Consider the following 20,725-nt stretch of genomic DNA (forward strand, 5'->3'; position numbering starts at 1 on the left):
AGCAGGCGGATACTTTACTGCTGACCCACCAGGGAAGCCCAGGAAAGGATACAGGAGCCAGCAAAAGGCAGCGCTCTTTGCTCTGCTCCCCAGATGAGGGTCTCTGACCTCGGGAAAGATAGCTAAGCAGGAGGGAATTGTGATCATTTCTTTTGAACATCTTCCAAGGTAGTGTCTATGCCAGATACACACAGAGCTTTCTCAAAACGTCAGCCCAGTTCAGCTCAGCAGTCACGTGCTGTGCCCTCTGTGTTCATGCCTTCTGTGCCAGAGAGTTCCTGCCCTAAGGGAACAGGGTAGGGGTAGGGAGGAGGGACAGGAAGAATGAATGACATTCCCCCAGTTCTATTTAAAGAGGGAAATCCGCACAGCCAGTTATCAGCTTCATCGTCAGCTGGCTCTGAGGAATGCTGGAGAGAGGACTCTCTTACTGAGATGGCTGGCAAGGGCAAGGAGGAGCCTCACCTCAATAGATCACCCAGAACGTCTGTTTGTAGTTCAGAAGCAAACCTGAAACTCACACAGAAGTTAGGGCTGAGGATCTTGATTCAGGCGCCATCAACAAGCAAGTGGTAGATGAAACCGTGAACACCTCAGGTGTGTGATCCAGGAAACTGTGGAAGGAGGGAGGGGCAGGAACCTAAGAAGGACTCCTGGGGAGTCACCTTGGGAAGTGGTATTACCATCCTCAGAGAGGAGCTGGGAATCCACGGAGGAGGCCCTCTCCTGGGACGTGATGGACCTGGGATTCCAAGGCCTAGACTGCCCCAGCCCTTCCACACAGGGAGCAATGAATGACAAGATGGGAAGAGAGAAGTCAGGGGAGTGCCCTGAGCCCAGTAATCGCGGCATCCTACAAGTGCGTCAGAGCATTTGGACTTTAACTTTCTTAGAGGTGAGAGTATGTGAGGGTCCCCTTCAGCTCACCTTGAGAATACCGAGAGCCTCAGAGGTTAACGGATCTTCCCCAGTGCATAGGCCAGTGAAGTGGCAGAGCCAGGAGCAGAAGCAGAGTGAGGAGAAAGCTACTCATTTATCTTGGCCAGAAATTCTGCTTTTGTCTCCAGGTACAAAGCTTTCTGCTCTTTCTATTCAATTGTGTGATTTTGTATGTATGCTTGTGGGCCTTCCCGTGGCATGAGTTCTTTTAATCAGCTGGATGTAGGAATATTACTCCTACCAAGGGAGATATTATTTAATACTTGCTTAACCCTTCTTTACTGGACTGTCATGGGATCTGATTAGGGCTCTGACTGGTTGGCTGCCGATGGCTCTTCTGATTAAGGGGTGTCCTCGCCATGCCATCCTGATCAGTGCCAGTGGGGACCATGTGCTCTGGTGCTTCACCAAGCCTGGTGCTCACATTGTCACAGATCACATGGCACCTACCCAGGAATTTAGGTATCGCTTCTAACAGTCTGACATGCCCTTAAGGAGCCTGTCCGGTGCGGAACTTGAGAAACCTCTGCTGGAAGAAATGGGCTGCTCAGCAGAGAGAAGAGAACATGGGCTTTGGAGCAAGGCCAGCTTGTGTCTCAGATCCGGGCTCTGCTACTGCTGAATGCACGTGGCTTTGGGCAAGGGCTTAATATAGTGAATATGTAAATTTCTGCTGCTGCTAAGTCACTTCAGTCATGTCCGACTCTGTGCAACCCCATAGATGGCAGCCCACCAGGCTCCCCCATCCCTGAGATTCTCCAGGCAAGAACACTGAAGTGGGTTGCCATTTCCTTGTCAAATGCATGAAAGTGAAAAGTGAAAGTGAAGTCGCTCAGTCGTGTCCGACCCTCAGCGACCCCATGGACTGCAGCCTTCCAGGCTCCTCTGTCCATGGGATTTTCCAGGCAAGAGTACTGGAGTGGGGTGCCATTGCCTTCTCCCATGTAAATATCTACCAACCCTCTAAACTGAGTCTGCCACGACAGGACCATATCTTACTCACTTTCACATTTAGTAGTTGCTCAAGATAAATATGCATATATATTACCTTGAACAAGAAAAAGATGGAAGGAAACAAGGAGAAAAGGAGGAGTGGGGAGGGATAGTGGGACAGAGAATAGTTGGATGTATTGTCTGTTTTATTTAATTTTATACTGAGGATTCAAGAGTCCAGAGAGGTTCAATTATCTGCTGAAATCACATTACCAATTAGTAGCAGAAGCAGGAGTAGAAGTCAGCTCCCAGATCATTGTTTATGTATATGTCACCTTCAGTTAAATAGCAGAGGCTTTGAAAGCAGAGACCATTCATCTCTCCAAACCTGTATGACTTAGGGCAGAGCCTGGAATAGAGTATTTGCTCTAAAATGAATGGATCATGGAAGCTTCCAAATGTTACTGCAAACATTCCTTTTACCTAACGTTTGCCTAAATCATCATGCCCAGCTCCTCACTCATCTAGATTTGCAGGAAACAGCTCCTGTGTTTCACTACTTTCACTACTAAGTATCCCCAGATTCTCAGTGACTGGAAACCTACAAACAAGGCACACGTGTGTGCCAAGTCACTTCAGTCATGCGCAATGCTTTGCGACCCCCTGGACTGTAGTCCACCAGGCTCCTCTGTCCATGGGATTCTCCAGGCAAGAATACTGGAGTGGGCTACCATGCCCTCCTCCAGGGGATCTTCCCAACCCAAGGATCTCCTGCATTGCAGATTCTTTACCAGCTGAGCTACCAGGGAAGCCGTATTCTACACTGCAATTTGTACAGTCTGAACGGAGCCCATTTAACAGGTTCCAAGAAGCAGGCTGTCACCCAGTGACCTAATGGCATTTCTGAGCCTGGCGAGGAGCCCCAGTTGTTTCCTGTGAGGTACAGGAGCTTCACTCTGCAGATTCACTGCTGTGTGACTGACTATGGGAGATCCAAGTGTGAGGCCTGCTGGGACTATGAGATGGAGAGGGATTCAAGGCCAGGTCGGAACTGACAGGAACACCGTCCTGTGGGAGAAGCCAGCCAGCCAGTCCTCAGTACACAGGCTCTCCCCTGAACGCCTTTCCTCAAGGCCTGCCCACAGCAGGGACGAGGAACCAGAGGGGCTGCAGTGCACAGATGACACCAGGAGTTCCTGGGGGCTTCCCATGCCTCTGTGCAGTGCCCCAGCTGGTCCATAGGAGCAGGAGCGGCCCGCCGGGACTGACAGGAGGGCCCCAGCCAAGCAGGGTACGTGCTGAGCTGGGCCGGGCCGGTCTCCTTGGAGGGAAGCGCAAAGCCCAACTCAGAACTGAAGCGGAAGTGCTGCCAGATGGACTGGGAGTGAGGAAGGCCTCCCCCAGGGGCCCCATCGTGCTCCTCTGTATCCCCAGAGCCCAGCACAGTGCTGGGCCCAGAGCAGGTGTTTCTTACAGGTTTTATGAGTGCAGTAGCTCAGACTGACACTCTGCCTCTGATGTGCTCAGCTCCACATTAAGTGAAAGAGGTATCAATGACGTCAGCTGACCTCAAGTAGGTCTACAGTAGGAGGGCCCAGATCAGGCTGGTGAACCCCCTTCAGCAGATTAGGTGGTTTGAATACCATCTTTCCATCAGGGCCTGGATGCCTGGGCCCTTCAGCCTAGTAGATCACCTGTCCCTCCCCTGGACTCATGGGGAGAATAAAGTGCAGGGCGCCCTCTATGGAGACTTGAGTGGGAAGGAAGGAGCCACTCAGGTCTGCAAGCAGAAGAAGGATCCCTAGCTGGATCATCAATACAAGAAGGGCAGATAACAGTACCTGGGGATCAGACAGCTGGGAAGGGGAGGACAGCATGAGATAACTCCTCCTCTAAGAGCACTTGAAAATCCCATGGACGGAGGAGCCTGGTAGGCTGCAGTCCATGGAGTCACTAAAGGTCGGACACGACTGAGAGACTTCACTTTCACTTTTTACTTTCATGCATTAGAGAAAGAAATGGCAACCCACTCCAGTGTTCTTGCCTGGAGAATCCCAGGGATGGGGGAGCCTGGTGGGCTGCTGTCTATGGGGTCGCACAGAGTTGGACATGACTAAAGTGACTTAGCAGCAGCAGCAGCAGCAGCAGCAGCAGCAAGAGCACTTGAAGCAGCTATTTCTCTGTGACATAACTTTGATTGTATCTCTTAGCTTGCAAAAGAGTGGCTGGATCAAAAGGGCTGGACACAGGGCAGACAGTGCAATTCTGTAAATACTTGTGGATTGCCACTGCTGGACAGGTTAGCGGATTATGGGAAGAGGAAGAAACACTGCCAAGTTACTTGACTAGCAGTTTAGAATATGTTCGAGGACCCTGGGTTGGTGAGAGGAAGAATGTGATGCTGTTAACTCTTCTTGGGCTCCTCAAAACCTGATAGGTTATCAGCTCAATCAGGCAAGTGGTTGGGTAAAGACAGATTCTATGAAAGTCAGCCGACGGAACACACTGAACCCAAAGAGAAAAGACTTCAGGAGTCACGGGAGCTTTAAGAAAGTAGGGGTGGGTGAGAGCATTCATCCCAAAGGAAACAGAGGATCATATTGTATAGAGAGGGTCAGATCCCATGGAGAGGAGAGAATGGGTAGGCACAGAGAGGGACAGAACTGCCAAGCTCTGTTTGCTGACTGTTAATCAACAGCTGTTCTGCACTAGGCCTGTGAGAAGATATGCGTCTGACCCCATTCCACTGGGACTTCCACTGTGTCCCACGCCCCACTGGTCATTGAACCTCTAGTGCCTAGCAGAGGGGTTGTTGTTGTTCAGGTGCTCAGTCGTGTCCAACTCTGTGAGCCCATGGACTGCAGCATGCCAGGCTTCCCTGTCCTTCACTGTCTCCTGGAGTTTGCTCAAATCATGTCCACTGAGTCGGTGATGCCATCCAACCATCTCATCCTCTGTCATCCCCTTCTCCTCCTGCCTTCAGTCTTTCCCAGCCTCAGGTCTTTTCTAATGAGTTGGCTCTTCGTATCAGGTAGCCAAAGTATGGGAGCTTCAGCAGGGGTTGGTACAGACTAAACCACGTTGAATGGTAGTTGAGTCAGGGAGTCAGCCAACCAGCTGCTGCTGAATGCCTGAACAGAGCAGAGAGTGTTTTCAGAGTTCAAAGGCAGGGGCATCCCTCCCAGTGCAAATCCAGGTCCCTGAACTCCACAGCACAGGGTCTGTATCTGGCCCACCTTTGTGTCTCTAGCACCAGCAGAGGGCCTGGCTCAGAGCAGGCGGCAGTGACTGGTCTTGCAAGTGAATGAGCAAACAAACAAACGAACTAACGAGTGAAGACTCCTGGCAGGACATGGCCTGTGGCCTGAGACAAAGAATTCAGTGAAGAGGGTTGACCATTGAAATGTTATTTATCCCACTTCAGGTCACAACAGCCCATTAGCACATCATGAAATCAATGTAGTCAGTCAAAACTAGTTTTTAGAGAATAAAGAAGTAAATTTAAATAGAAAGGGGTGCAATGGTGTAGAAAGTATCGGTGGAGCACTCTGAAAGGATATGTATTTCGTGACGCTTTGTGCATGTGTGTGTGCGTGGGCATGTGTGCGTGTGCCCGTGTGTACTCTTGAATAAGCTATCTTGCTTGCTATGGGTTTCTGTTGAACGAAATTTTGAAACGCATTCTCTGCTGAGGTACCAGCATGACTTTGCATGATAATCAGGGAACAGAGAGAATTTTAATGTGGCTGGAGCATAATTGCAGTGATAGTATTTTCCAAGTCAAAAGTCAAGAGACATGCTTCAGTGTTTGAAATCAAGAGAGTGTTAAGAAATCCCGGGGTGGATGACCTGCTGTGCTCGAGGCCATGGAGGAAAAAGAATAACAGGATTTTGAGGCAAGAAGAGTAGTTTGGGGCAGGAACTGAGAAAGATCCACCCCTCGGGGGTTCACCAACCAGACCAGGGCATTTCGCCTCAGGTAAAACTGCTACAAACAGAAGTAAAATAACCTTGATACTGCAAAAACCTTCAGAATTCCTCTCAGACCCTTTATAAAGGCACAGAATTGCCACAAAGTTTGGAAGTGAGAGGTTAGAAGAGGAAAACATGATGGAAAGAAGGAAGGAGAGATCATGCGTGCAATGTAATTTTTTGTCAGCCCTCTGCAGATCCAAAGCCATATGCAGGTGTCCGGACAGAGCTGGCCCAGAAATGCATTTGCAGGCCGCTCCTCCCCCTCCCCGTCCCAGGCCTCAGACATCCCTCAGATAGCCCGCAGAGAGTCTGAGCAGTAGAGATCATCTAATGGAGTTCAAATAACCAGCTTCCTGACAGCTGGCCTCTGAGCGAATTTATTATTGAATTATACTCCTGCCTTTTCAGAACAAGCTGAGCTGACAGGCTACCCCATCAGTTTAAAAGGTGGGGGGTGGTGAAGGGGTGGGGGGCAGGGAGAAAGACAATGATAAATTACCCTGATGGCAGATAGAAGAAGGTAAAGATCCTGCTTCCTCCAAAATGTCAGCCATTATATATTATTCATGTTGGGTTTGAAAAAAAATCCCTCCCCACATTGAAATGAGTGTTTATGATGATAAAGCAACTAGATGAATTTAATTCAGGATGCAGGCAGCAACTTCTCACATCATCCTGATAAGCAGCTAACAACTCTTCCTCTGCCACTTGATCATCCCTTTATTGATTCCAAAACCGAATTACGATCTGTTTGCTTTGTAGCCTGAGCGTTTTCCTAGCTGTCCGTCACAGGAAGCTTTGGCCGATGATGCTGCGCCAAAGCAGGAGCCACGCGGGGTTTAGAGGGAGAGGCCGTACGTTCCGGTCCTTGGGCAAGTGAGAGCAAGCCACCGCGGGCGAGCGAGGCTCAGCATCCTCATCTGGAATGTGGGGTTACTCATTCTCACCCTGCAGGTTGTGCGGAAGAGTAAATTGGAGAAAATTCCCAGGAAGCTGGCGCACAGCACACATTCAGTCATAGTACCGAATATTTACCGAGGATGTTCTATGTGTGAGGCATTGTTTGAAAGGCTTGGTGAGGTTTGTGAGTGGAAACATCTTTACATCTCCCCTGAAACCATGTGACTTAGGGAATTCATCTTTTCCAGATAGGAAACTGAGGCACAGAGAAGGTGAGTAACCTGGCTCAGGACAGACAGCTTGTAAGTGGCCGAGCCAGCCTTTGAAGCCAAGGCAGGTGGCTCTGGAGCCCACATACCGAGCCTTTGTTCTCCTCTGCTAGGTCTTGCATATTCCCACCTCCACATCTTCAGGCAGGAAGTGTATATGAGGTGGGGCCGCTGCAACTCTGCAGCCCGAGCTGGCCCTTTCTCTCTGCTCCCATGCAGCACAGCCAGAGGCTACCATGCAGCGGCTCCCAGTGCTCCCGAGTGTGGCCTCAGAGGCAGGCGGCGGGGCTTGATTGTGAGCCCCACCCCTTGCCAGCTGCATGACCTCACTTTCCTCATCTGTCACATGAGGACAATGATTGGTACCTTGTGGGGATGTCTGAGGATTAAAGGAGATATGAAACACTTATGTGTCAGAGCAAGTAGGCATTGGATGAGTGCTCATTGCCATTATCACTTAGAGCAAACGTTCGCATAGATACAGCCGATGTGAACACTGGCAAGGACTTTTGTATTCGTATAGGTTTCAGTGTCACTGTGAGAACTGGGAGGGAAATGAGAATCTTAGCCTGAAACGCTGATGTGGTTGTATAACTGATGCATGGGTCTGAGCATTGCAGCAGGCAGAGGTGAAGGGACCTTGAGACCAGCAGCTCTTTGTGGTAGAAAAGGAGCCTTTGAGGCCGGAGGAAACTCTTGGCTCAGCAAGGCAGTAGCAGGGCCTAAGTCCTCAGTGAGTTTCTCAGGCGATAATTCCTGTGTCTGTTAAGTCAGGGCGTGTGTGCATGCTAAGTTGCTCAGTCACGTCCAACTCTTTGCAGCCCCATGGACTGTAGTCCGCCAGGCTCCTCTGTCCATGGGATTCTCCAGGCAAGAATACTGGAGTGGGTTGCCATACCCTCCTCCAGGGGATCTTCCCAACCCAGGGATTGAACCCACATCTCTTCACGTTTCCTACATTGACAGGCAGGTTCTTTACCAGGAACTGTCTGCATTTCCATCCAAGACTATAAGCTCCAAGCACAGAGAAGTTAAAATATTGGCAGGGCATGTACTGATATTGTCCTCCCTGGAGAATACAGGGTCAGGACTTAACAGATGTCTCTGCAGTGAATCTGGTTAGCTCTCCAGTGCAGTCCTGGGGCCATGGAGAGCTGGCTCTTATTGAGCGCCACAGTGTGGGGCTGCAATGAGGAGATGCTACAGGGTTGGTTCTGTGAGATTCTAGGAAAAGCCTGAATGAACATTCTGGCCAACCCAAAACCTGTGGGCCGTGTTCTCACAGAGGAAGGAGCTCTGCCTGCCCACCTCCCCCACCTCCTCCTCCCCCCACCCCTGCGGGGTCCTGTGACTCCCCCCTGCAGGTCTACCCTGCAGCGTCTAGGCCAACCCCAAGCTGAGGTGACTGACTTGGAGCAAGGCTAGGTACCCAGCCTCAAGTCCTCCTACTGTTCCTCTGCCTGACCCTTTATGTGCCAGCTCTGCCCAAGGGGTTTCTGTCTTGTCCCGGAATCCCAACCTCATTTCCTACCCCTAAGTTTCTGACGTAAGCACCCTGGCAGTCCTGCTCAGCCCCCAACCCTCCCACCCCTAACTCCTCGAGTCTTGCTTCCCCTGGGCTGGCTCCAGCCCCTGCTGCATCCGGGTCTGGAGCTCCTCCCTTGCTCTGTGTCGGAACCTGGGCCTTGTTCCCTGGTGCACGGGGCATTCACATCCAGCTGGCCCTGGGAGCCCGTCACCACGGCCTGTGCCCTATTGGTCTTCCACCCTGCCCCTGGAAGGACCGTTTCCCTGGAATGCCGCCTGTGTGTGGTTCTGCACCTCAGGTCCGGCTGAGCTGATTTCTGCAGCCCCTTCCCGTGTCTCTGCCCAGCCCCCATCCTACCCCAGAAAGTGGATCTAATGTCCACTCCATCGTAGTTTCTCCTTTTGGGGTAAAGTAGCAAAGCCTCCCTTTTGTGAGGGAAGCAAGGCCTGTCCTGGAAGACAGGAAGACAGGACACACAGTCATGAAACAACCTTGTCCACTGAGACTCAAGGCAGAGCTGCCTCAAGCTTTTCTAGCAACACAAGCCATCCCCTGAGGAATCCTCTTAGAGGCAGGCTCCCGGCTGCATGGCCCAGAGAACAGGCTGTCTGGATACGCTCTAACCTTCCCTGACCCCAGGGGCACATGGCTGGTGTCTCTGAATTGTGTCCCCTTGCCCGACCAGCCCTGTCACCCAGCATCAGGAGCCTTGCTCCTCCAAAGTGATCTCCACTGGCCAGTGTCTCTCCATCCCGCCCATCCTCTGCCACAGCCAGGACTCACTTCTCTGGAAGTACAGTGTCACAAACAGTCAAGGGCTCTGTTCTTGTGTGCACCTTTGTGGACCAGCAGAAACTGTTCCAGAGAATTCCTGTGGTAGAATCAAGTGTCAGCTTTCAACAGCCAGGTTGCCCCCAGGCTTGAATGATCAGATCTGTGGCCTGGGAGCGCATGCTCCCTGAGTGTCTGAAGTAGCTCATCAGCCACAGAAAGTTAGGAGATTACAGGACCACTGTCTTCTGGGCTCTGCAGGAGGCAAGTCTAAAGGCCCAGAAGACACATGTGGTTGCAGGGCCATCTTGTCATTGGATGCCCTCAGGTGGGCTCAGAACATCACAGCAGACCTGTCCATGCCCCAGCCTCAGTGCATGATGAAGGGGGAGCTTCACCCATCTCTAGGGATCGTGTCCCTCACCTGTAAGTGAGGGGCTTGGACCCTTTCACCCAAATGACTCTTCTCATTCAGAGTTAAGTTCCGACTCATCTGAAGAAGTCTATGGATTTCTTCTTTCCTCTCCCCAGACATACTCAAAGTCCAAGAGGAAAAACGTGTTCTGTCATGAACTGGAGTACGTCCCTATAACATTCAACCCACATACCCAGCAAGTGATCTGGGAGCCTCTGGTGGAGTCTGAACTGAGCCCAAGTCCAAGTGAAAAAACAGAGTCAGGGTACTTGGGCAGGGCCTGGCGCCGATGCTAGCTGTGATGTGTTTGTCTGTCATACTAGAATGACCTGGTGGGCAGCTCCCTTCTTTTTTTACCCCTTGCTAGCTTTACTTCTAGATACAAGGATTGTTCATAAAGTCAAATTGTATTCATTCCAGAAGGTGAGTTCCTCATGCAAAGGGATTTTGTCTCATTTGCTGTTAGTAACTTAACTGTTTAGAATGCAGTGGGAAATGAACCAGAAACCACTGGCACTGCTCTGCTCTAGTGTTCACAGGAGAGGAAATGGATGCGTAAGCATCTTCCCTATCACCCAGAACCACGTACAGCACAAAGTAGCTGCTCAATTAAATTTCCAGCAACTGAACCCTATTCTCATTTACCTGGCCTTTTGTCTATGATTCTCTTCCCCCAACCCACCCAATGGGGAAGGAAATGGCAGCCTACTCCAGAATTCTTGCCTGGGAAATCCCATGGACAGAGGAGCCTGGAGAGCTCCAGTCCATGGGGTCACAAAAGAGTCAAACATGACTTGGCAACTAAACAACAAGAAAAACAACCCACATATATATTTTTCACTTTGAGCTATGTGGAATAGTTATATTCGTATTTCTCATATTTTAATATTATTCATATTTCATTTCCATTTTTTTCATTCATTAATATGATCTCCATTTATCTTTTTACTTAACATTTAATGAATGCACACTAATAAACCTACTTCTGCACTAAGCACAGAGTTATAGAGATGAAAGGGACATAGTTATTCCCCACAAAGAACTCACAATCTAGAGAAGATAAGGTATTTGAACAGATGAATACAATTCAGTGGGATAAGTACATTGTGCTTTCCTCACAAAAGGAGGTAGTGGGTTCTTTGTCCTGGAAAGTCAAGAAGAGCTTTATTGAGAGGCAGGCCTTAAAGGACTGATTAGCAGGGAAGTGGAGAAGTCATTTGAGGCAAAGGAACCAAAACGTAGACAAAGTCAGGGAGGCAGGGAAGTGCTTGCCCAGACAAGGGTATGAGAAGTAATTTAACGTGGCAGCAGCGTTGGATGTGCTATAAGAGTGTGGATTTTATCAAATCAAGTTCGGTTGGCTTGGGCCTACCAAGTTAATTGAAAGGCATACGTAGCAAACCTAGGAAGAGCATTGAAATAAGTATTAAAGAATGAAACACAGCTCGAAGTCAGCTGTTTTTAAAAGTCTGTTTATTTTTAGCTGCACTGGGTCTTCGTTGCTACGCACAGGCTTTCTCTAGTTGCAGCGAGTGGGGGCTGCTCTTTGTTGCAGAGTGAGGGCTTCTCATCACAGTAGCTTCTTGTTGAGGAGTACAGGATCTAGGCACATGGGCTTGAGTAGTTGCGTTGCATGGGCTTAGCGGCCCAGCAGCAAGTGGGCTCTTGCCAGACCAAGGATTGAACCCATGTCCACTGCATTGGCAGGCAGGCTCTTAACCACTGGACCACCAGGAAGGACCCACAGTTATTGCATACAGTAATATACAGTATATTAGAGTTTATTTCATACAAAGAAAGCAAAGACTTAGGCCATTGTAACTCAAGTGCTGTACAGTGGTCCCAGGGTGGCTACCCAACGTGGCCCATGAAGTACAGAAGGAAATATTAGAACAACATCTGTCCACATTTACTTACCTTTAAAAGTAAGAATAAATGTTTCCTCAGATGGAACACTCGGCTTTCTCTGAGTTGCTTGGTCCCAGTGTTAGTTGGTTATGTCTGAACCAGCACACAAGGTTTTCTGAGGCAGGTGAGGATCTACTCTTCACAGAGCTTTACTGGTTTATTCTTACAAACAATAAAGCTTTACCATATAGTCAAAGCTATGGTTATGCCAGTTGTCGTGTATGGATATGAGAGTTGGACCGTAAAGAAGGCTGAGCACCGAAGAACTGATGCTTTTGAACTGTCTTCAAGAGAACACTGTTGAGAGTCCCTTGGACTGCAAAGAGATCAAACCAGTGGATTCTAAAGGAAATCAACCCTGAATATTCATTGGAAGGACTGATGCTGAAGATGAAACTCCAATACTTTGGCCACCTGATGTGAAGAGCTGACTCATTTGAAAAGACTGTGATACTGGGAAAGATTGAGGGCAGGAGGAGAAGGGGTCAACAGAGGATGAGATGGTTGGATGCCATCACTGACTCATTGGACGTGAGTTTGAGCAAGCTCTGAGAGATGGTGATGGACAGGGAAGCCTGGCGTGCTGCAGTCCATGGGGTCACAAAAATTTGGACATGACTGAGCAACCAACAACAACAAAATTATACAATGATTGTGTTGTGTGTGTGTGTGTGTGTGTGTCTGTAAAACCAAATTTACATAAAAAATGGGGTCCAGTGACATAAAAGAATTTTGCAAAGTAAGATGCTAAGTGCAAATATTAGGTTGGTGCAGAAGTAATTGCTGGTTTTGCATTGTTGAACTTGGCCATTTGCTATTAGAATACATTCTTAACTGTGGTTATGTTGTACATCATTTTAATGTACATTTCTTAGCTTTATGTTTTTTGCTAGTGAATTATTACTTGCTGTTTACTCTATATGTATTTTAGACTATAGAAATGATGTTAGACAAAAGGCAAATTCAAGCAGTTTTCTTATTTGAGTTCAAAATGGGTCATCAGGCAGCAGAAACAACCCCCAACATCAGCAACACATTTGGCCCAGGAACTGCTAATGAACTTACAGGGCAGTGGTGGTTCGAGAAGTTTTACAAAGGAGATGAGATCCTTGAAGATGAGGAGCATAGTAGCCAGCCATCGGAAGCTGACTGTGACCAACTGAGAGCAATGATCAAGGCCGATCCTCTTACACCTACGTGAGAAGTTGTCCAGGATCTCAGCATCAACCATTCTATAGTCATGTAGCATTTGAAGCAAATTGGAAAGGTGAAAAAGCTCAGTGAGTGAGTACCTCATGAGCTGACCACAAATCAAAACAATTGTTTTGAAGTGTCCTCTTTTTCTATTCAACAGCAGACCATTTCTTGATTGGATTGTGACATGCAATGAAAAGTAGATTTTATATGGTAACCAGTGATGATCAGTGGTTCATCATAGTGATTGGACCAAGAAGAAGCTCCAAAGCACTTGCCAAAGCCAAAGTTGTGCCAGAACATGGGTCATAGTCACTATTTGGTGATCTGCTGTCAGTTTGAAATACTACAGCTTTGTGGGCCCTGGTGAAACCATTACATCCGAGAAGTATGCTCAGCAAATTGATGAGATACAGCAAAAACTGCAATTCTTGCAGCCAGTATTGGTCAAAAGAATGGGCCAAATTCTTCTCCACAACAATGCCCAGCTGCATGTCACACAACCAGTGCTTCAAATGTTGTATGAATTGGGCTACAAAGTTTTGCCTCATATCCCATATTCAGGTCACCTCTCACCAACTGACTACCACTTATTCAAGCATCTCGACAACTTTTTGCAGGGAAAATGCTTCCATAACCAGCAGGACGTAGAAAATCCTTTCCAAGAGTTCATCGAATCCGGAAGCACAGATGTTTATGCTACAGAAATAAGCAAACTTATTTCTCATTGGCAAAAATATATTGATTGTAATGGTTCCTATTTTGATTAATAAAGATGTGTTTGAGCCTTGTGCTTCGGCTTCCCAGGCAAAGAATCTGCCTGCAATGTGGGAGACCCAGCTTCAATCCCTGGGTCGGGAAGATCCCCTAAAGAAGGAGATGGCAACCCACTCCAGTATTCTTGCCTGGAGAATCCCCGTGGACAGAGGAGCCTGGTGGAATACAGTTCATGGGTTTGCAAAGAGTTGGACACAACTGAGCGACTTCACTTTCACTTTCACTTTTGAACCTAGTTATAATGGTTGAAAATTCACAGTCCAAAACCGCTATTACTCTTGCACCAACCTAATACCAGCTGACAGTCAGATGGCAGAGCTGATATTGCTACTCCTGGTACAAATCTGCCTCAACTCCACTATGAAGGATTGTTAAAAACAGAAATGATCATTCTCATTAGACCCAACAAAAAGGGAAGCAGAAGATTCAAAACTGTCAAGACTAGTTGAAATATTCATTTTTGTGCATTAAACCTTGTACCAAGCATACATTATGTTTTTCAGTATTAGCTAATGATGGTAGTACATGTGTACAACTTACTAATAAATATAAATGCATCCATGGAGCCTGCGCAAAATGTTTACAGAAAAGGTTGTGATCAAAAAGGGCTTTCAGAGCCCTGCTGGTGTTAACTCTGATCTTTTAGGCAGCTAAAACAAATTGAGATTCTCAGTTTTTAGTTGTGTATCTGTGTCAGATGGTAAGTAGCCTAAGAGGTGAAGTAACTTTCCTGAGTCCTCATGGATAGTAAATGAAATATTTTCTTTAATGTACATTTTATTTTTTGGCCATACCACATGACACGTGGAATCTTAGTTCCCCAACCAGGGATTGAACCCACACACCCTGCATTGGAAGCACAGAGTCCTGGACCACCAGAGAAATCCCATAAATGAAGTCTTGAATTTGAATCCTGGCTCTTCAGCCACTCTTGTGAAAATGGGCAAGTCCATCCCCTGCCTAGACTTTATTTCCTTACTTCTTCAATAAGAAGTGCGAAGGAGATGATCAGGATGGTTTCGTCTCACATGACAAGGTGGAAGATACCAGGCTAGAAAAGCTGGTTGAAGAAACAGAGGCAGAGCCCCAAGATGGAAAGATCAGAAGAGAAAACTGCAAAGCGGCCCATGTGGCCAGGCTGGAAAGAAGTCTCAGAGGCTGCCAGGTGGACAGGGTCAGACTTTGACTGGGAACCCCCTTGATGGAGGTCATATGACAGGCTGTGAGGTGGGGCTTCTCATCTGGGCCCACATAAGTTTCTTATAGGACTTCCCTGGTGGCTCAGACAGTAAAGAATCCACCTGCAATGCAGGAGAGCCAGGTTCAATTCTCGGGTTGGGAAGATCTCCTGGAGGGGAGGGCATGACAACCCAGTCGAGTATTCTTGCCTGGAGAATCCCCACGGACAGTTGAGCCTACAGTCCATGGGGTCACAAACGAGTCAGACATGACTGAGCAACTAACACACTTTTCTTTTTCAAGGTTCTTACAAGAGGGTAGATGAAGTGTAGTGGGTGCTGGAAAGATCCCCCGTCAGTCAGCATGAATTAGGAGAAAACAGTTTAAAGGGTTGGTACAAGTGAAGCATATAAACCTGTTTAAAGTAGGTAATGCAGAGGAGTGATTTGCATAACCGACAGTGGCAGACAGTAGCAAACGCTCCACAGCAGAGAAAAGGCCAGAGTTGTCTTTGCACCTTGATAGATCCCAAATGATGATTCCGCTTTGCTGAATACCAACTTCATTAGCTGTTTCCATTTAATAACGGCAACAACAACAAGTCAAGCTGCAGTTTTTCTTCCTTTGCTTTTGTCTGTCTGCTTGTATAATACACAGTGAATAAGAATTCTAACTGAACTTCCAGCAGTCTTTTTTTTTTTTAAATTTTGCAAAATTTTAAGTGTACAGAAGAGGAGTAGGGCTGCAGGCAGAGGTGGGCAGATCCTCTCAGGGAGGGAACCAAGCCTTGGGATGCAGCTAGCTTGTGACCACCTTGGAGGCCCAGCTTCGGCAGCCCTCCGTGCCCTAGCCATATCGCTGTCAAGGTCACGTAGCTTTGAGTTCTTTGGTATCTCCCTCACCTTCAGTTACAGAAATGCATCCGTTCTTTATTCATTCAGTAAATAATTTATCAAGAGCTTACTCCGCTCCATGCATTCAAATTCCAGGGCGAACCCCTGTGTCGGCAGAGGCTTTGTTTTGCCCACTCAGAAATGAGCATCACCCATGCTTGGTGTTGGCAATCCAACAGTGAGGGGGCTGTGGTCCCTGTCTTCAAGGAGCTCGTAATCTGCTGGGAGATCACAAGTTTGCCCGATAGCCTAACAACACTCAGAGTCTTTGCAGAGACAGCCCGGGCGTGCAAGTGCTGGGGTACCACGCCAGGTGGGGTCTGAGGATGAGCAGGTGGTTTTCAGGTGAAGAGAATGGGTGGAAGAGTCCTTGTAGGGGGAAAAATTTAGAAATAAGTGAAAGCATTGTATGAGCTCCATTAAGATTCTGAAGCCATGTGTAGTAGGGCTGCTTGAGCTGGATTGAGTAGCACCAGATTAAAGCCATCATACATCCCACTTTACATCCACCTGGGAAAAACTTCAGCCTGCATGAGCAGATGAGAGAATGGAGGTCCAGAGAGACCAGGTGCACTCCAGGGTCGTGCCAGAGTCAGAGCTGAGATCCGACCCCCTGCCCAGGGCTCTTTCACTACAGCCCTCCACTTCTCCCTGATGGGCAGCTCGGATGAGTTTTGTATTTGCTTGGTTCTATTTCACAGTGGTGGTGTCTCTCCAACACTTTCCTCTCATGATCCAAGCCTGGCCACTGTCCCCGGGAAGCAGTCAGGCAGATCTTCCCCATTGCTGGCGTCAGCCAGGGCACCTCAATCAGGCCCAGAGTGTATGGTTGGGCAAATGCCAGAGTGTTTGACACCTCCCCCCCCCACCCTTGGCCTGGCACGAGCGCTCCTTCCTGGCAGAGTTCACCCAGCCTAATTGCTTGTTTTGTATCCCAGCTGCCTGACATATGCCAAACCCATGTGTTGACTCACTGGTGTCAGACAACTATACTCAGACGTTTCAAATTGGCCTTGCTGAGCTCCAGCCAGCAACTGGGGACTAGAATTCATGTATTTCTATAAGCCCAGCACCTAACACAGTGCCTAACTTTGAGTAGATGCCTCGTGTTCTACATTATGTGAATTTCAGTGAGTGCAGGTGAATAACACTGTAGTAAGAAGAAGGACCTGGAAGCATTAGGAGACCTAGCTTTGAGCCCACTGAGTTCTCGGTTGTATGACCTTGAGCAAGTCTGCTCTCTCTGAATTTCAGGTACTTGATCATTTCTCACCTAATAAGCACTCAGGCAGAATATTGCATGCTTACCCAGCCCTCGGAGATGGAAGCATGTGGGATGGCTGTGCAAATGTGAATAGTATCACTGGATGACAGCCACACCGTGGAGACATACTTGGAAGGTTTAGAGCAGCCTAGCAGAGGGGTGATTAATTGTGCCAGGAAGAGTTGGCAACAGCCTTACTGAAGTGATGACAGCTTAGATGGGACCCCAAGAATGAGTAGAAAATAACCTCGTTATGCCAAGACAGTGACCACAGAAAAGCAAAACACGCTCTAGGACTGATGGTAAGAGGATCAGATAAGCCAGCCAAGACGCCAAGTTGGTGGCAGTGATTTGCACCTTGCATTAGTGATTTCTCACCAAGTCCATCTTCCATTACGGAATTTCACAGTCAAAGCAGCACCTATTTCTGAGATGCACTGATCCTTAGTATGAGGGTCAGTGTTCCAGTGGTGGATGAAGCTGGCTCATACCAGTTCACAGGGACTGTTTATTAAGTGTTCAGGAATTCTGCAGGCTAGTCCTTAAGCACAATAATTATTTAAAAACTATATAACATCACAAATTATATTAAAAGCAAAGGTAATAATCAAAACTTAGCACTTCCTAGTTATTCCACTGTTTTCTCATCATCTTTGTTCAGGAGTTTATTTAGGTCTCTTGAGTCTCTCTGATGGAAATACTGCTATCTCATGGTATCTGGCCATCTCTTCCCAACTCTGGTTGTGGTGACATCTTATCGGTAGTATGGAATCGGCTATGGTGGAAGTCTTTACACCACAGAAATAGGCAAATGCCGCAAGTTAAAGTCACTGTTCTTTGGAAAGCCAGTTGTTAAACATTCGCCACTGCCCCACTGGTGGCATCCAGTAAATACCTTGATGAAGAAAGAAAGCGTTTGGGAGCCCAACACCCACATCTCTTCAGACCTGCCTAGATGAAAACGCGCGGCAGGAGACACATTTCCGAGAACCATCCATGGAGCAGACTCCCCCAACCTCTGTTTTTCCATGGAAGACTTTATGTTGAACTGGGTTTTTCTTGACAACTGAAAGTCATGGTCAGATAGAAGGAGGATGGAAGTGCTTTTCTCCAGGACTCAATTTCTGAGCCAAATGCCTGTTTTGGCAGGAGGCCTCAGTGGCCCACTGGGGTATAGGGAGTCAACTTAATCTTCTCCAGAATCCAAGGCAATCCACAGGAGCCCAGGCTAAAATTACATCTGCTCGGGCTTGCCGAGGTGGAGGTGACGTGATGGCCAAATGGTGCTGATTTAATGTTGCCCAGTTATCAGGAAATCCCTGAAGGGAGATAAATCAGAGGCGGCCGGCCTGCCCGTGGATGAAGGGCAGCAGCCAGGGCAGCCCCCCAAAGGAAACCATCCCCAGAGGGCTGGTTATCGTCCAGACAGACTCAGAAGTCACACATGTCAGGGGGAGGTTGGAGAGGAGCCAGCACTAGGAGATGCGATCTGTTAGTAATTCTCTAGAAGGACAGAGTTCCAGCAAATAAGAAATCCAATTTTCCTCCATTAGAGAAAGCATCTCTTAGTCCTGGCTGAATACAATTGATGGAATAAATCTTTCCCATTAGCGGAGAGATAATTTTACCTAAATATATTGGGAGACCTTCAGAACAGGAACGGAGAGTCTTTGCTGAGCTTCACCTGCTTAACTTGCTTGCCATGTAATTGCATTTAGACCAAGGGCCTCGGAAGGAAACCACTGACTGAATTAACATTAACCAGATTGTGTGTGGTGGGGGGGGAGAGGAGTGGGCCGGGTGGGGCTGGGGCGCTCAGTGCATTGTGGGTAGTCATCCCTGCCTTCAGAAAGGACAAGCTCACACCGGCGAGCCCAGCTGCTTACAAGCCTGGTGTTAATTGCTTTTCTCATCAAACAGAGAAAAGTTTATCACTCTAGGAAGCTAGAGATGTAGGTACCTAATAAAGCAGAGGCAGAGTTTAAGATCTTTTTTTTTGTTGTTTTTTTATGAACACCCACAGACCTCATCACTAGCTCTTCCCCAGGTCAGAAAAAAAGCTTTCTGAACTGAGGTGAATGGAGAAGGTGGTCTGGACATCAGCGCCTGCATCTTTGCCTAAGATTTGTCTTGTCCGCTAGGGCTGTCTCCCCAGTGCCCTGATCCCTTAGGACCTTGACACCAGTGAGCATCTCCACGTCCACCCGTTGGCAGTGATGTGCAGACCGGTCTAGAGTTGGACCCAGAGCTGAGGCCTGGACTTCAGGGCTGGCTATGCCCCTTACCTCCCTGTGTGGCTTGGAGCAAACACCATGATGTCTGTGGACCGAGTTCCTCCTCTTCCGCTAACTCAGTGATTTTCAAACTAGCCTTCCTCTGGCTTCTCCAAACAGTAAGACTCCACAGAGTTGCCCTCAGGACCATCCCAAGCAGAAAAGGGGGCCCCACCCCTACTTCATCCGGAGATCTTGTTTCTAATGGTTTTCCACTTGGGGAACCTTATAAAATATCATCTGCTAAGAAGATACTGTTCCTGAAATATTTGAAAAACATCATTTTAGATGATCTATGATTGTTCCTCTTATTTACTCAGTTCACTGTTTATGTTTGTTTAAACAATCACCTCCCTGAAGAGGGACATGGCAACCCACTCCAGCGTTCTGGCCTGGAGAATCCCGAGCCTGGTGGGCTACAGTCCATGGGTCTCAAAGAGTCAGACATGACTGAAGCGACTTAGCTCACATGCAAACAGTCACCCAGTGCTAGTAGGCATTTCCAGGTTCTCAAGAGAGAGAGAAAAAAAAAAAAAGAACAGTAGACCTTGACCGTGGCCTTAAAAGAGTTGGTGATCCAGTGGAGAGGAGAAGCGTGTGCTGTGTGGCAGGCCATCGAGGGGTTTGTGCCGGGTTTCAGAAGAGACTGTGATTAGTTCTAATTAGGGGCATCAAGAAAGGCTTCAGGGAAGAGGTGTTGTTTGAAGCTGGGTCTTTAATGATGAGAATGTGGGGAGAGGGTTGCAGGATGATGACATCTGAGGAAGATGGAGGAGCATCGCACAGACACAGAGGCTTTAAACGTTTGCCTGAGAAGTTGGGGGAAAGCAGATGGCTTGTTGCCTGGAGTATAGGAGAGCAGGGAGGTGGTGTTGGGAGAGGTGCCACGTTCCAGAACCCGCTCCAAAGGGACCTCAGCTTTTGCCCTTCTCCTTTCTCCTGTGCCAGATCAGAGGAAGTGCCCTCCATCCTGGCCACTTTCTTCAGTGTCTGCTTCTAGTGAGACTGCTGGGCCAGTATGTAGTTACTCTGAACGTGATGGAGAACAGAGAATCAAAGAGCTGTGACCAAGCCAGGATCTGAACCCAAGTCACATGACTCCACATTCGTTTGCATAACTATACTGGGGCTTCCCTGGTGGCTCAGACAGTACCGAACCTGCCTGCAGTGCGGGAGACCCAGGTTCTGTCCCTGGGTCTGGAAGATCCCCTGGAGAAGGAAATGGTAACCCACTCCAGTATTCTCACCTGGAAAAATCCATGGACAGGGGAGTCTGGCAGGCTACAGTCCGTGGGGTCACAAAGAGTTGAACACGACTGAGCAGTCATGCAACCCAGACGACTATACTGTATGGTTGCCTTGGATCAGTTTCATCTCCTTACAGCATTGTACAGTATCTGTAGAAGATAACCTGTAAGTGAGACATCTGAAAATTGTCCTCAATAATAATTCTTTAGGGAACAGTTTGATGACTTAGTAGGTTAGTGCAAAAGTAGTTGTGGTTTTA

The 20,725-nt window shown here is 48.1% G+C and overlaps 1 protein-coding gene across 10 annotated transcripts in view; it reads left to right on the forward strand.

Moving 5' to 3' along the window:
• The window catches only part of TENM4 (teneurin transmembrane protein 4), an 849,352-nt gene that overhangs the window by 748,433 nt on the left and 80,194 nt on the right, over window positions 1-20,725 (forward strand). The gene's annotated exons all lie outside the window — the stretch shown is intronic.

This window comes from Ovis aries, chromosome 21, assembly GCF_016772045.2.
Source record: "Ovis aries strain OAR_USU_Benz2616 breed Rambouillet chromosome 21, ARS-UI_Ramb_v3.0, whole genome shotgun sequence".
NCBI lineage: Eukaryota > Metazoa > Chordata > Mammalia > Artiodactyla > Bovidae > Ovis > Ovis aries.